The following is a 16791-nucleotide window of genomic DNA, read 5'->3' on the forward strand; positions in this document are numbered from 1 at the left end:
ATTCCTGCTTCTACAAAGGGAACTCAGGAAACCATAGCACCTGGGGCAAAGCCCAGCTGTAAGGCTGCAAACTGGAGCTGCATTTATAACTGAAGAGGCTGAGGCAACCCAAATGCCCAGTAGCAAGAAAATGATTAAAGAAAGTAGGACATGGCACAGGTGGTAGGGTGCCATTGCATCATACTGAAGCCAGATGGGAAGGTCCAGGGTTCAGATGCTAGGTCAGCTTGAACGTGCTGGGTGCACCTGCAGACTGGGGAGGGCTGTGGGAGGAGCATGGCATTGCAAGACCCTATTGGGGGTCCCTTTCTTCCTCTTAACTCTCTCAATAAATACGTAAAAATTAAAGAAAGGAAGTAGGATGCATTCACAGAATGCTCTGTCACTCTAAATAAAGATGCTAAATCTGTAAATGCCAAGATGGGGCGATGCCACAATACACAAAGTGGAAAGAGCTAATTGCTGAACAATATGCAATGTGAGCTGACTGACTGTTTGTTTTTTTTCTTTTTTTTTGGAGAGGTTTTTGCTACAGGGCGCGCATGCTCGCCAGACAGAGAGAGACAGAGAGAAAGAAAGCGAGAAATCACCCCCCAAGGGGGATGGCCATGTCGCAATCCCTTCTCCTCCATTCTCCTCTCGGGATCCTGGGCACACACACACACACGCCTGGTGTGAGTTTTAAGCCACCGGGTCCGGGACTCGAACCGCGGTCAACTACATGGGAGTCTAGTGACATAGCCATTATGCTAACTGCTGGTCCCACTGCTTTATTAAGTGTGTACAAATATGCACATATATTTATATGCTTATATTAATATATACATAAAAGATTCCAGAAAAATATATGCCAAAGCAAATAGAATTTGGAAGAGGGGAGAGGCTTTCCTTTTATTTATATATTACATATTTATATATATATATATGTGTGTGTGTGTGTGTGTGTATATGTATGTGTGTATATATATGTTTACATATATCAATATACCTTATTTATATATCTTTTTATTTATATATAAATAATTACATATATAATACATAATTATGTATAAAAAATAATATAATATTAATATATAAATGTTTATATAAATAATTAAATAATAAATAAAATAAATAATAAAATATGTTTAAATAATATATATATGTGCTCTTGAATTATTGAAGTTTTTTTTATTTTACTTTCATGATTTTTTTTTTGAGTAGTTTTGCTATAGGACACATACGCTTGAAAGAAAGAGAGAGACAGAGAAACAGAAAGCAAGAAATCACCCCCCCAGGGAAGATGGCCACGCCCAAATCCCTTCCCCCCTTCTCCTCTTGGGGTCTTGGACATACATGCACACGTGCCTGGTATGAGTTTAAGCCACCAGGTCCAGGACTCGAACTGTGGTTGACTACATGTCCAGTGACATAGCCATTACACTGGTCTCTTAATTTTACTTTTATGATTTAAAAATATAAATAAGTATATAAAAACAAATAACATATACATACAAGGGCACTTCAAAAAGTTTGAGATAGCAGGTGGCATGGTGGTTAAGGTACTGAGTTTCCACAGGGCTAATCTTGGTTCAAGTCCCGGACTGAGCAGCTTGAAAAAATCATGCCACATACACATACGTGAGTTCCCAAAATCCCTAGAGGAGAATGGAGAAGGGATTGTGGCGTGGCCATCTCCCTAGGGGGTGATTTCTCATTTTTTTCTCTCACTGTCTCTCTTTTTCTCTTAGGTAAGCACACTTGCCCTATGGCAAAAAAAAAAAAAAAAAAAAAATTTTTTTTTGAGAAAAATGGAATTAAAGTACACGTTTAATTTTGTGCAAAAACTTTTTTGAAATCCATGCATGGTTTTTACAAGAATGCATTTTCCATGAGTTTTTGGAAGACCTCTTGTATAGAATATATAAAATAAACAAGAGCCTGAAAGTCATCTTTATCCCTCTTTTGCTAAATCAGGAAAAACCAATACTAGGAAAAGAAATGGCCTGGAAAAGTAGACATTTGATTTCTTCTCTCCAGTAGACTCTGACATTTCTCTCTGCCTAAGCTGGCACATTGGGTTTTATTTTAATTTCATTCTGACTAGTCAAAAGCAACTTAATTTTTGAAGAGGGATTTGATTTAAAAGAAAAACAAAATAAGAACTGCTTAGTAAATCTGAATGTTTTAGAAGAGAGCTAAGTCCCAGCCAACAGAAGCTCTGGTGGTATAGCACTAAGAGGTAGAAGCTTTACTATGGGCTTAGGTCCCTCTGAGGTATCTTTCCACCTCCTCCCATAGGGCCTACGCCCATCTCCGAATGTATTATTTATTTATGATTTACCTTCCCCTTGCTTCCAAATGGATTTGAAGCAGTTCCCAAATGAATTGAAGGCAATGAACAACAGCTGACCTGAAAATGAAAATAGCAAAGCTGTTAACACAGGAACTGAGGGACAGAAATGGCAAGAATGAGGAAAAAGGAGACATGCTAGACGTGCACATGCCCGCGATTCTGACACGATGGAGGGGTGTGGGAAAGGGGATCGTGGTGAGACAAGGCTCTGTCGAGGGTTCCTGGCGCTCTCTGTCTGGCTCTTTCATGTATGCACATATGTGTGCTCATGAATTTAAAAAAGAGAAGGAAATGTAGGAGATGTGATCCAATAGCACTTGTGCCTTGAATTTCTAGCACATTCCAAATGTATTACAACTGCTCCCAAGAAAGACTTGCTCTGTGTGACTTCACAACAGTGGCACAGAATTTTATTTTTATTTTTTGGCTATAGGGAGCTTGTGCTCATTAGAGAGACACAGAGATAGATAGCGAGAAATCACCCCCTGGCAGGGGTGGCCATGCCACCATCCCTTTTCCTCCATTTCCTCTTGGGCACGCACACACATGCACCCGGTGTGAGTTTTAAGCCACCAGGTCGAAGACTCAAACTGTGATCGACTATGTGGGAGTCCAACAACATTAACTATTACACCATCTGCTGGTCCCTATATTTAAATATCTTTTCAAGTTTCCAGTAGAATAAACAGAAGACACGAACAATAATAAAAGTGGCTACCCCTTATGACTGAGTATGTTAAAAGCATTGCCTCACTTAATTCTCATGATGGCCCATTTTACAGATGAAGACACTAAGGTTTAGAGAAATCAAGTAACTTGTTCAAGGTCACCACCATGAGGTCATCAACTTGTCCAAGGGAAATACTGGAATTCAAACCCACCTGTCACTAGTCATCACTACTCACATTTTCCAATTGCAGTTACAATCTCACTGACCCAGAGGAGCTTGTTTTAACTCCCTCCAACAAAGTCAAGTCCCCCTTGGTACACTTCCCTAACACCCTCTTGCTCTACAGCTCTGACCACAATGATACTTTTACCCTTATTTGGGTGAACACTGAATTAACATCTGTTTCCGCATCAAACCGCTAAGCTCCAGACAGCGCCAGGCCCCAACTGTTCTTGTTTATTTCGTCTCTCTCTAGTCTCTGTCATGGTACCAGGTATGCATGGACTCTCTACACACATGTACACTGATTGAATATGAATGCAGAAAAACAGTGCTCAGAAATCACCCTGCAGGGAAGCACAGGGCTCACCCACATGTGGGCATACAGTGCCAGTTCTGAGGGACAAGAGAAGGCTAAAGCAAAACTCTTCTCCGGACTGAAAGAGGACCTCCCAGCGCACGACCTCCCAGCAGTAAGACACAGCAGCACCCTGTCATTTGAAGGAGGGCAGCTAAAGGTATGGACCCAGCCACCCTCTAGGAGTCACACCACGTGGGTCACCTGCTTCACCACCGAGTGCCTCACTATCCTCATCTGTACAATAGTAATTAACAATGGAACCTAACTCTGGTTGTGAGGAACAAATAAGTCAACACATGAAAAACACCTAGACTGAAGCCTGGCTCCTAACAAGCACATAATCACTGCTATTAATGATTATTATTAGGTTTGAAAAATAAATAAATAAATAAAAACAGGAAAGAGGTATGATCAATTGACTAGTGATGTCAGCCATGGTGAGGAGGAGGGTGTGGAGGACACCAGAGATGAAGTGGAGGGAGAGTGATATGAACACTGTACCTGGCCAAAGACATGTCACAATTACAAACTACTATAGTTTGTCCTTTGTTTTCCCCACTGGAACAAGCTCAGTGATCAAAGATGTTGAAGGCTACAAGAGTTAAGAAACAAGGACTCTCTTGGGGCTGGCAGGTGGCATGGTGGTTAAGAACGCTGGATACCCATGTGGCCAACCATGGTTCGAGTCCCAGACGTGGAGGCTTGCTTTCTCGGTTTCCCTTTCTCTCTCTCACTGTCTCTCTCTTTTCCCCCCCCTGTCCCCTTCTTGGTAAAAATAAAAAAAAAAAAAAAAAAAAAAAAGGATAATAACAACAAATGGAAATAAATAAATAAATATTAAAAAAAAAAAAAGAAACAAGGACTCTCTTTCCATTTGGGCATTTAATACAAGGCAAGCCTATTACAGTTAAAGGACAATGAAATCACACCAAAAATTCCTTGTTCTCATCCATAACCCTGCGTTTCTGGACAATCCTGGGTTACTTTCAGGTCTGAAATCATGAGAGCTGGTTTATTTCTTCAACTAGGCCAAGAATCATGTGCTGTGAGGAAATGGGATTCCATTTTTTTTATTCCATGTCTAGTAATAAGTTGTAAAGGACACAGTCCACAGCCGGCCAGTGGCATGGTGATTAAGGCACTGGATCCCACATGGCTGACTGGACCTGGTGTCTTGAAAAACAAGCAGAGCATGTGTGTGTGTACCCAGAATCCTAAGAGGAAAATGGAAGAGAAGGGATTGTGGAGTATGGCCTACCCTCCAGAGGGTACTTTCTCTCTCTCTGCCTCTCTCTAGTGAGCACATGCATCTTATAGCAAAATTACAGAGAGAGAGGCATATTCTAAGTATGAATTTGATACAAATATCAAAATATCAAAGTTAGCAGCTTCAATTCCATTTATAAAAAAGAAAGCACCCATTTTTAAATTGCTCTCCTACGGGACTAGCAGGTGGTGTGGTGGTTACGGCACTGGACTCCCACCTGGTTGACCGTAGTTCAAGTCCTGGACCAATGACCTGAAAAATCATGCTGGGCATGTGTGTGTGCTAGGACAGAAGGAAGAAAAAAGGGTGTGGCTTGGCTATCTCCCCTGGGAGAGATTTCTCACTTTCTCTATAGATGTATCTTTCTGAATCTCTCTTCTCTGGCGAATATATATGCCTTATGACAAAAACCTAAAAAGAACTAATTTATTTCATTGCTTTCCTAATAAAAAATATAAACTACTTCACCTTGTATTATAATGACTATCTCACGATTTAAAATACTATCAAGTATTTCATGATTTTTAAAAAAGTGATAGGAACCAGGCAGTGGTATAGTGGTAATTCAAATTGGACCCACACAGGAAAGGTCCTTGGTTCACATCCCAGGGCCTCCCTGTGCATACCAGGCAGAACTTACATGTTCATGGTCCAGGCTGGCTGAGGCTAAGAGTGAATCTTGGCATGAAGACCCTGTTTGGGGTACACTTCTCTATCTCTCTCTTTCTCACAGGAAAAACAAACAAACAAAAAAAGCGTTTTAAAAAGCTATAAAGATATTGTTGGGACAAAAGAGTGTATTTTAACATGGACCTGCCAATAGATAACATGGTGTAAAAACTTAAATTTGGGGGACTAGTAGATGACGTAATGGTTATACCTCTGAACTCCCATGTAGTTGACCATAGTTCAAGTCCCAGACCCGGTGGCTTAAAAATCATGCCAGGTACATGTGCATGCATGCCCAAAATCCCAAAAGAAGAATGGAAGAGAAGGGACTACAGTGTGGCCAAGGGGGGTGGGGGGGGTGGTGATTTCTCACTTCTGTCTTTCTCTGTCCCTCTGGTGAGTGCATGTGCCCTATAGCAAAAATCTCTCAAAAAAACCCTTAAATTTTCTAGTTGTGATTATAGCATTATAGTTATCTACATGAACGTTTTCGTTCCTAGTTTGACCCTTGCAAACAAATATTCCCACGATCACATCACTTCAGTCCGTGCACTCAAGCACACATATTCATACTTCGTGTTCATTAACCCAATTAATACATCTTGTTTGGATTTTTTTTTTCTGATTCATTTTGGTTGACTCACTATTCACAACTTCTATTTTGGTTATTTTTTCCTATTTTAATCTGCTCTCTTTCTCAGCTATTCTTCTTAAAACACTTTACGCAAAATCACATGAGGTTCACATGCTATGCTCTTGACCCTCAATTATGAAACTGAAAGCAGGTGGAAATAAAGGAAATTACATATACTACAAAAATAGTTATTAAATCTCAGCACTTCTTCACTAGACGTGTCACAGGAAAGCCCAAGGTTTCAGAGCAGTAGCTCTTAAACAGATCTTACAGGACTCACAGCACATACGATCTTAATATAAAAACACTCAACGGGCAGGAGGATTAAGAACTTTTTGAGAACGAGCAATCCTTTGAAAACTCATCCACAGGCAGGCCATTTGAGTCTAATGAAACCAAAAAAGCAATAACTTTTTTTAAAAAAGAAAATTATATTTGCTACCTGTGGAAGTCAAGATTAGATTACTGGTCTCATGACAGGCTTGTTTCACAATGTTTTTGATTTTTTATGCCACAAACGAATAACGAGCCTTAAGTGGAGAAAGGGTGGAGACAAACAGGAGGTGGAGTTTCACTACTCAAATATCCAGAAAAAAAAAAAAAAAAAAAAAAAAAAAACCCCACCACCTCTGGGAAAAAAAAAAAAAAAAAAAAAAAAAACAGCCACACAGGCTTGGCAGAGTCCCAGATCCACCGAATGCCTAATTTATTTAACGCTTTGTAAACACGCATTCTTGACAGGTATATAATTCTCTTGAAAATTCTTTTCACAGCCTCCTAGATATTTATGATGGATCCCTCCATGGGTGCTGGCAAAACCACCGTGGAAAACCCAGTTACGCAAACTTAACCAAGAGGTTAAACAGGTGCAGCAAAGAAATAGCCCGGGGGAGGAAAGACTTCAGCTGGCAGGTTCTAGCAAGGTCGGGTGTCTGCCAGGTTAAGGCATTCTAGAGATCTGCTGCGCGACTGTACCTGTCGCTAACAGTACTGTTTTATACATGGAAGAGTTTCTTAGGAGGGTACCTCTCACGTTTTACCACAATTAAATAAAATTTTTAAAAAATCACGAATCTGCTAAGCGGTTTTCTAGTTAGCCCTTTATAGAGAGCAAGAACACTGGTCTCCAAAATGCTACAAACACTGATGCCTCTTCTACACACACAGACACACACACACACACACACACACACATACACACACACACACACACACACACACCTAGGGCACTCCTCCTCCTTTTGCCATGAACTTCTAGATCCTAATTCCTATGTATACTTAAAGTATTTTTTAAGCAAAATACTCCGTCCTTCCCAGAAATACGCAGCACCGGGTATAGGAATCTGTACCTCATTCTCTCCAAGATCATTCTCTCCAAGAGCCTGGAAGGTTCTGGTAACTCACGTGCTCAAGGCCAGCTCTATTAGGGGTCTTTCAAAAGGTCATGGAAAATGTGCATTATGAAAAACTCCGTGGATTTACACCTTTTGGCACCAAAAGGAGCCAGCAGATGGTGTGGTGGTTAAGGGCACTGGACTCCTATGCGGCCGACTACGGTTAGAATCCCCGAGCTGGCGGCTTGCTTTCTCACTTTCTCTCTCTCTCGCTGTCCCTCTCTGGTCAGATCTAAATAAATAAGTGAACGAATGGATGAATGATGTTAAACTTTTTGGCACCAAAACAAACTTGTACTTTAATTCTATTTTCTCCATGAACTTCTTTTTATTTTATAATTGCCACAGGGTACATGGACTCACCAGCGAGACAGAAAAAGAGAGAAATCGAGAAAGCGTCCCCAATGGGGCATGATCCTACTGCAATCCCTTCTCTTTCACTTCTCTATCCCGTTGGGATTTGGGGCATGCACACAAACGTGCTTGAAGTGTTTTTCAAGCCGCTAGAGCTGAGGTTCAAACTGTGGTTAGAGTGTGGGATCCGGGTCTGCCAACCACTAGGCCATGGTCCTGACCCTTTCAAGGAACTTTCTGAAGCCCCCTTGTACATTCTGAGCATCCACAGATCCCAAATGGCCAATAGAACAAGACAGGCCCAGGCCCACCTGAGGCCCAGTCACGAGTGACCTGGCAAGGCTACCGATGTTGAGGTTTCCACTCGTCTCTCCACAGGGACAAAGAAGAAGTGATAAACATGAGTGTGCAAAGGTTAAGAGCTGGCTGTAGGTCCCATGGAGTAGTTTCTCCCTAGAGAAACTGAGCCCTGGTGATGTAGTACCCACAGGTAGGAGGTGGTGGCCCCTGAACCAAAACAGGCCTGGAGGTGGGGTATGCAGACAGGTAATGGAGAGTGACCATCTTCTTTTTGATTTTTAATTTTCTAAGAGGATATGTGTACTTACTAGAGAGAGAGGGAGAGATGGGAAAAGGGAGAGACTGTCCCCTGTGGAGAATGGATACACTGCAGTCACTTCTCTGCCATTTCTCCATCCTGTCTGGACTTTGGTCTCACACACACACACACACACGCACGCACACACATGCACACACGTGCTTGGTGTGTTTTTCAAATCACCAGGCCCGGAACTCAAAATGTAGTTGGCCACGTGGGATCCCTTAACCAACAGGCCACAGAACTGGCCCTTGCCAGTTGTATTTTTTTAGTTAAAAAATTTAATCAATCTTTTGCTTATGGCTCCTAGGTTTTTGTTTTGTTTTGTTTTGTTTGAGAGATTTTTTCCATAGGGCACATGCACTCGCTCACCAGAAAGAGAGAGACAGAAAGCAAGAAATCACCCCCCGGGGGGATGGCCACACAGCAATCCTTTCTCCCTCACAATCCTCTCGGGGTCCAGGGCACGCATGCACACATGCCCAACGTGAGTTTAAGTCCCCGGGTCCGGGACTCGAAACACAGTCAACTATATGGGAGTCCAGTAACGCAGCCATTACACCATCTGCTGGTCCCATGGCTTCTAGGTTTTGTGGTCATACTTAGAAACACCATTCGTCCTCCAATGTTCTCAAAATATTCTCATTTGGATTCTTTAGAGACTCATCACCTGTGAATAGTGAAAAGTTCTCTTCTGTGGTCTGCAATTAACATTCTGGCTATAACGTGCTACTGGCCATAACATATGAAAATAAAATTGAATTTTTTCAAGTAACTTATTTCCTGGTATGCTACAATTTATACAGTACTCTCTCATGACAGACAGTAGGGCAGGTGGTGTAAGATTTATTTTGCCTTCTTTTACCAGCAAAATTTAAATTATTGCCCCAAACTACACAGCATCATCTAGACTCAAACTCAGAACTCCTGAATTCCAGGAACTGCTCTCTCCTCTCCCCTGCATGGCTTCTCGTAACCAAAGGACAATAGCCACATGCATTAAAGTCTTAAAGGACACCCAGTAACTTCCAAAAATGTGAATAATAAGTTTTCGATTCAAAAACAGTGTTTAAGTAAGTGGATCACACAGTGATCCAGTGACACAGTGACTCATCCTCAAATACCCGTGCCAATGTTCTCATAAATTGAGAGAAGTCCATGTTCCTACCGTGAGCCTATAAAACCCTACACAATTCAACTAAAAAGAAACGCATATGTTCCCAGATCCCCTAGGGATTCTGAGTGGATTAGGAAAAGCAGTGCTTCTCAACCTGAGGAGGTGGAACACTGAAAGCAAATCCAAATCACCAAGGTCTCTTTTCAGATCACATTCCCCCACCAGTCTTCCTCACCACCCCCACCCCCACATCACCCAGGAGTACATTACATGCCCCTCCCCCAAGGCGCTGAAGAAGGAAGAAAGTAAAAGTCGCTGTTCCAGAGGGTAGAGTCTGCATTTGTATAGTCCCTGTAACCCCTTCAGTACTCCAACCATCCCCTTAGCTTAACTCTTCCCCACACTCCGTGTCCAGTCCCACTAATCGGTTCCGTTCCTGAACTTCCCACCTCGGGTCCTTTGCCATTCTTGTTCCTCTGACATTCCCTCTTCCCACCTCCTCCAGGCAGCCCACTGAGGTGGCTCCTTCCCATCTTTCAGGTTTTCATTTAAATGCCGTCTCCACAGAAAGGACTCCCCAGAAATGCTCTAATCTTTTATTTTCCCCTTTGACTTTATCTGAGTCATCACTTTTTAATTTATTAATCTACTTTATTTATTATCCTCCCAAAAAGGCCCCTGAGGGTAAGAACCTTGTCCAAATTATTCATGCTTTATAACCCTAGCACTTATCATAGTGCCTGGCATATAGTCAATGCCCAATAAATATTAGGCAAATTAAATTACACTGAATTTGTTCCAGCTAATTTTCCCCATTGCTGCATCAACATCAAGCTCCTAGCAGCCCCCACCACCTGGGATGGGAGGATGGGCATAAGGACAGCACCTCCTGCCTCTCCTGCCAGCCCACCACCCCCACTCAGGGATAGGTATTCATCTTGCAAGAAAAGAAAACTTTTCACCAACAACAGCCCAGAACAGAATAGCTTAAAAGGCAACGTTTTCCTTCCTTTTCTATCTTTCCTCCTGACCTAATTACACTGCACTGTGGAAGGTAAGACTGGGCAATAGTGTCAAAATTATACCATTAAACATCAAAAATAGTGGGTCAGCCTGTGACCTAGCGGTTAAGGGAACTGGATCCCACATGGCCAACTACAGTTTGAATCCTGCTCCCAGCGACTTGGAAAACACACCAGGTACACGTGCACATACACCCTCAAATCCCAAATGGATGGAGAAATGGAGAAGGGATTGTCCCATGAACACGCCCCACTGAGGGATGCTTTTTCTCTCTCCCTCTCTCAGGTAAATAAATACACATGCTCTCTGGCAATTAAGAAAATGAAAACACCAACCAAACAAAAATAATTGTATACTAGGTGCCAATAAATGTTTACTTATAAAGCTTGTAACATGATTTATCCTATTTAATCTCCCTGACAGTCCCACAACACAGGTATAATTATTACCCCAATTTTGCAAAGAAGGAAACAGTACCCAAGGTCGCACAGCTGGTAAGTGAAGGAGCCAGGATCTGAACCTAGGTAGACAGGCTCAGAAGAGTCTGCACTCTCACCCAACATCTAACATGGCATCCAAGCTACCTCCTTGGAAATAAGTGCTTAAATGATGGCAATGAGTGGAGCGTACCAACCAATAAACTGTCCTGAATGAGGAGAGGAGGAAATCAGACTGCTCTCCTTTTGGAAGCCTGGGTGGTTCAAATGCTCCAGGGATGTGGGGCAGGGGCACAGGCAGAGTTCTGTTTATATATGAACCTGGATAAAGTCAATAGCCAGATATCTGCAAATGACCTTCCCATCTTCAGAAAGGAGGTAACACGGCATAGTGCAGTCACGTCATGGACCTATTTAGGGTCACAAGCTATAAAGGGGCCTCTAGGGCTAAGTAGAAGACAATGACAAGTCAATCCAGTACATAACCACTAACAGCCTATCGTGTGATAGTTCTAGGTTTCGTACTGGTAAGGAATATTTTTTTTAACATGGTTAAATAACACTGCCTCTGTTTTAAGCCCTAAAGATGCCAAGACACAGATATGAAATAGGTCCATCGTAATCCAAAGCTTACTGTATGTGCCAAAAAGACCAGCACTGATAGCATGGCTGCAGGAAGGAGGAGAATAAGAGGGAGGCTGGACGGAGAGGGCGCGATGTGACTCGGCCTTGATGCTTGCGTTAGGACACACCTGGGGTGAATAAGAAACAGTAATGCTTTGGGGAGAAAGGGGAGCTCAGCTGCCCCAGGAGAGGAGGGCCTGTGCCTGCAGAATACTGCAAAAAGCTAAATCTGGAGCTGCAATGGGCATTTAGGGTGGGGAAGTCCTGAATGAGGAGAGGGGGAAATCAGACTGCTCTCCTGTTGGAAGCCTGGAGGGAGTAAGTGGAAGGCTGGCACAGTGGCCCCCACTCACCTGGGGATGGCGTAGAGGATGGAGTGACAGGAGAGCAATTACAGGCCGTGAGCTGCACTGGGTGCTGCTGCAGCACACCAGCCAAGGGGATGGTCGAGCACACTGGAAAACAACACGTGGAGGAGCACAGATTTGTCTGGGCCACGAAACTACCCTGTACAGTACTGGACACGCTTGTCAAGACCCGTAGAACATACAGCACCAAGATGAAACCTAATGTGAACTCTGGACTTCGGGTGATAATGCTGTGTCCGTGTGGGTTTGTCACTAACAAACGCGCCACACTTGCTACTGCTGTTGACAATGGGGGAGACTGTGGGGTCAGGGTCAGGGCATACACAGGAACTCTGTATTTCCTGCTCAGTTTTGCTATAAACTTAAAACTGGCCTTAAACAAATAGAGTATTAAAAATAAATAGGGCTTGGAGCCAGTAGGTGGCATGGTGGTTAAGGCACTGAATCTCCACACGGCTGACCGTAATTAAAGTCTCAGATTCAGTGGCTCGAAAATCATGCCAGGTGCACGTATATGCATGCCCAGGATCCCAAGGGGAAAATGAAGGAGAAGGGATTATGGCATGGTAATGCCCTCTGGGGGGTGATTTCTCTCTCTCTCTCTCTCTCTCCCTCTCTCCCTCCCTCCCTCCCTCCCTCTCTGGCAAGTACACATGCCCTATAGCAAAAACAAAATAATAAGTAAGTAAATAAATAGTGCTGGCCCCATAGCGCAGTGGTTACGCCCTGTGAATGGGAAGCTGCATCCCACGTGGCCAACTGTGGTTCAAGCCCTATCTCTGGTGTCTTGAAAAACACACCAAGCACATGTATATGTTTGTCCCAAATCCTAATGGGATGGAAGAAAAAGGATTATGCCATGATCATGCCCCATTTGGGGTTCTCTCTCTCTCTGTCAAGTACACATGCTCTCTAGCAATAAAAATAAAATAAAATTTAAAACTAAATAAATGGGCTAGCTCCACGGTACAATGATAATCCGCTGCTCAAAAGTAGCCAGATTCCACATGCCAACCATGGTTGGAGTCAGCCTGAAACACGCAGGACACGTACACAAGTGGTCAGGAGCTGATGGGCTAGAGCAGGGGTCTCCAACCCGCAAGCTGCAGACCACTGCTGGTCTGTAGCCTGTTAGGCCTCTCCTCCCCACGCCAGCTACACAGGGGTGGTCAGTGCGTGAGCAAGCCAGGCTTTGTCTGTGTTTGCAGCCATTTCTGATCACTTGCATTGCCTCCTGGGCTTGGCCTCCTGTTGGGTCAGCCACGGTACTGGGTTCCCATGGGAGCACGAACCCTATTTCTGTGTGATTATTTCATCGTACACTCCATGTGGCAGTGGTGGAAGTGGGGTACACGGTGGCTGTGGTGTACTGGGGACCAAACCCCACCCACTGTCTGTGGAAGGACTGTCTGTCACAAGGCCAGCCCCTGATTCCAGGAGGGTGGTGGACTGCTGGGCTAGAGGACTGGAGGAAGGGGACTGCTGTGTGACTAGACCCTGTGGCGGGTACTCCGTCTTTCTCTCTCTTGCTTACTCACTCTCATGTGTATATGCACGCACTTTATCATAAATAGGAAAAAAATTAGACAAAGAAAGAAGGACTTGGACACAGGACATGATGGAGAAACAGGAGTCAAGGATGACTCACTGACTGGTGACTGGAAGGAGCCTGTTGTCACCGGCAGAATGGGGAAGCTGGCTGGGGAGACTGTTCCTCAGGTAGGAGAAAAAGATGAGCTTGCGCTCGGTTGTGAGTTGCTAGGCGGCCGCGGGACATCCACGTGAACAGTCTCCACAGGGAGAACCGTTTGGGGCTGAGGTGAGGAGAGGTACAGGGATGCGAATTGGAGAAAAAAATTCAACATGAAATGTTCCACTTTAAAACTGAGAGAGAAGCTCTCTTTGGAAACAAAAGCATTGCGACACAATAGAAACGTCACTCTTCCGCCAGTGCCTGTTGCCTCTGTCCTGAGGACCTGGTGCAGAGGAGCAGTTTGAGCTGGGGTGCCCCCCAAAAAAATCTGGGATTACGTATGAGCTACTGGTCAGGTTGGAATTTACACAAAGTGAGGCCTGCCCGAATGGGATGAATGGGCGAGTCATGTGAGGGACAAGCCAAAAGAAAGATTTCACTTTCAAGCCAGGAGCGCCCCTGAAGTGAGCAAGGAGGGTCCCACGTGTGGGAAAGCTGGAGCAGCTATTCATCGCAAACCACCTGGCTGAGCTCAGTCGGTCCTTCGCCGAGGGCAACGGTTACCATCTCCACGCCTCTATTTCCTCATCTATAAAAAGGGGTAATGGTCTCCTTCGCAGACCGGCTGTGAAGATCAAATGAGCAAAGACAGAGGCGGGTGCCTGGTCCTTGCTGGGCCAGCTCCTGTCACTGTTCATTATCTGTCTTCGTCCTTTCCAGGACTCCCGGTGAAAAATGCTGAGGTCCCTTCCTCATGATCACAGAGCATTTGTTCCCTGAAAAATACATTCTCCCAAGTCTCCCTTATGTCAGTGGGGCAATCATGTGTATGAGAGCAGAAGATTTTCAGACCACATGCTCTGAACCAGCCCACCCAGCGAAGCGCACACCAAGACAGTCATCTCACTGACCCGCGGATGTCCAGTGCCTGGCCTCGATCCAAGGCTCAGCTATGACCTCCAGGAAGTCACTTTAAACGTGGGCAAAAAGCCCAAGTTATTAGGCCTAAACCGTATCTGCCAAAAGTACTGACTGTAATCCAAGGGCATTTGACACGTGTCTGTCTACAGACTCGGTTTGGCAAAGTTCGTAAACAGAAGTCACAGTTTCTTAAGGTTTCTCAACCAATAGGGAAATTAGATGACTGGAGAAAGCAGCTTCCCAAGCATAGCAACATTCCTGTCCCTGGCTCTTCCAGCAGAAGGAGCTTGGTTCTTCAGGGTCTGATCACCTGAAGACAACTGAGAAAGACTCCCTGTCATTGCTCGAAGACTCCAAAATCCACAGCTTTGGTAACACCGCTCAAAAAAAGGAATCATTCACCTCTCCCCAGCTCTCCTCTCTCCAGCCCTCCCAAATGCCGCTCTTCAGGTAAGAAAGGAAAAGAACATTCTATGGCAACAGAAAATTCTTTTCTGGGTGTTTGTACTTGTAACTGCCAAGGTTGGTTCCCTACCCACAAAGTCCCTTGTTTTGCCCTGTTCTTTGATTGATTTGTGTTTGTAAATTTAAGAAAATAACAGGGGGAGGGGGAGGATGTCTAGCCTACGGCATATGGTGGTTAAGGCAACTGGATTCTACATGGCCAACTGGGCAGTTCAAGTCCTAGACCCAGTAGCTTGAGAAATATGCCAGATGTGTGTGCATGCATGTCCCAAATCTCAACTGAATGGAGAAATGGAGAATGGATTATGGCGTGACCACACCCCCATGGAAGATGCACATTCTCACATTCTCTTTGGTGAGCATACAAGCCCTCTGGCAAATTAAAAAGAAAAAGAAAAGAAGAACTGGGAAATATCCCTACTTAAAGAGGGAATAGACCCTGGAGCTCATGGGAAAGCAAGGAGAAATGTAGAGAGCGCCAGGGATGAGAGGGTCTCAGAAGATTAACAATGTCTGGGACCAGCAGATGGAGTAATGGTTACATTGCTGGACTCCCATGAAGTCAACCTCGGTTCAAGTCCTGGATCCAGCAGCTTAAAACTCATGCCAAGAGGGTGTGCCTCACCAAGATCTCGAAAGGAGAATGGAAGAGAAGGGATTGCAGCATGGCCATCCTCCCTGGGGGGTGATTTCTCACTTTCTGTCTCTGTTTCTGTCTCTCTGGTGAGCATATACATCCTGTAGCAAAAATCTCTCTTAAAAAAAAAAAAAAAAAAAAGACGATGACGAAGATTAAAAAGTCAGGCAACCCACGAGGTAAAGTCTACTGTACTCACGAAACCCGTGGGAGAGGCAGACAGATTTCTCCATCACTGTGGGCAGAGGCTGGGTTTGTGTCTGGCTGGCCCCAAGGTAAAAGGGAGAGCAAAGGCAACAGTGCATGAGCCCATCCCCACCCACACCCCAGGGAAGTAGAAAACTGGACAGGGCTTTGAATTTCCCTTGGCCACAGGCTCGTTTGCGTTTTCACCAAGGTTAATTAACTCTCTACGGAACAGAAACAGAGATGAAACACTAGACCAAAAGAGAAAGTGTCTTCTTCCCCAAAAGTAATTAAGTACTGTTGAACATCTACCACCAGGAATGCTCTGACAAGCAAAAAGGAGCCCAGAGGGTAGAACTCGACACTCTGGGAGGTTGATCCACCTAGGAAGGTTCGGGGTTCCTAGGTCAACCTGAACAATCTGGGCACAGTCACACACATGTGCAACCTCAGGTAGCTGCAAGGAAAGACCTCCTCCAGTAGACCAGGCCTGTGTGTGCCTATGATCTGGGGCTGGCTCAAGCTGAGGGTGGATCCCCGCACCCTGCTGGAGGTGCTGTCTCTCTCTCTCTCTCAGTCCCTCTTGCTTATGGAAGAAATAAACTTTAAAGAGAAAAGAATTAAGGGACATCTTTCCCATTCTGTGTTCACATCACAGGTCTTACACGGTACCTATGTTCTTCCAGTGCGGGGCTGTGACCGGACTGAAACAAACTAGCACAGCTGATAACTCTGTGCCCCTCCTTAGACACCCCTCAACCAGTTCTTTTTTTTTTTTTTTTTTTTTTTTTTTGGGGGTTTTTTTCTTTTGGGAAAAAA

At 44.3% G+C, this 16791-nt stretch overlaps 1 protein-coding gene across 2 annotated transcripts in view; it reads right to left on the minus strand.

The window, feature by feature from the left end:
* The window catches only part of SNX10 (sorting nexin 10), a 106136-nt gene that overhangs the window by 83167 nt on the left and 6178 nt on the right, over positions 1-16791 (minus strand). The window contains exon 2 of one of the 2 annotated variants that reach the window (XM_006162393.3): positions 2324-2392. The exons of the other annotated variant lie outside the window; for it this stretch is intronic. The gene's annotated coding sequence lies outside the window, so the exon portion shown is untranslated. The remainder of the gene's footprint in view (positions 1-2323; positions 2393-16791) is intronic. 2 annotated transcript variants of the gene reach the window in all.

The sequence above is a fragment of the Tupaia chinensis genome, unplaced genomic scaffold (assembly GCF_000334495.1).
Source record: "Tupaia chinensis unplaced genomic scaffold, TupChi_1.0 Scaffold139943_1, whole genome shotgun sequence".
Lineage (NCBI taxonomy): Eukaryota > Metazoa > Chordata > Mammalia > Scandentia > Tupaiidae > Tupaia > Tupaia belangeri.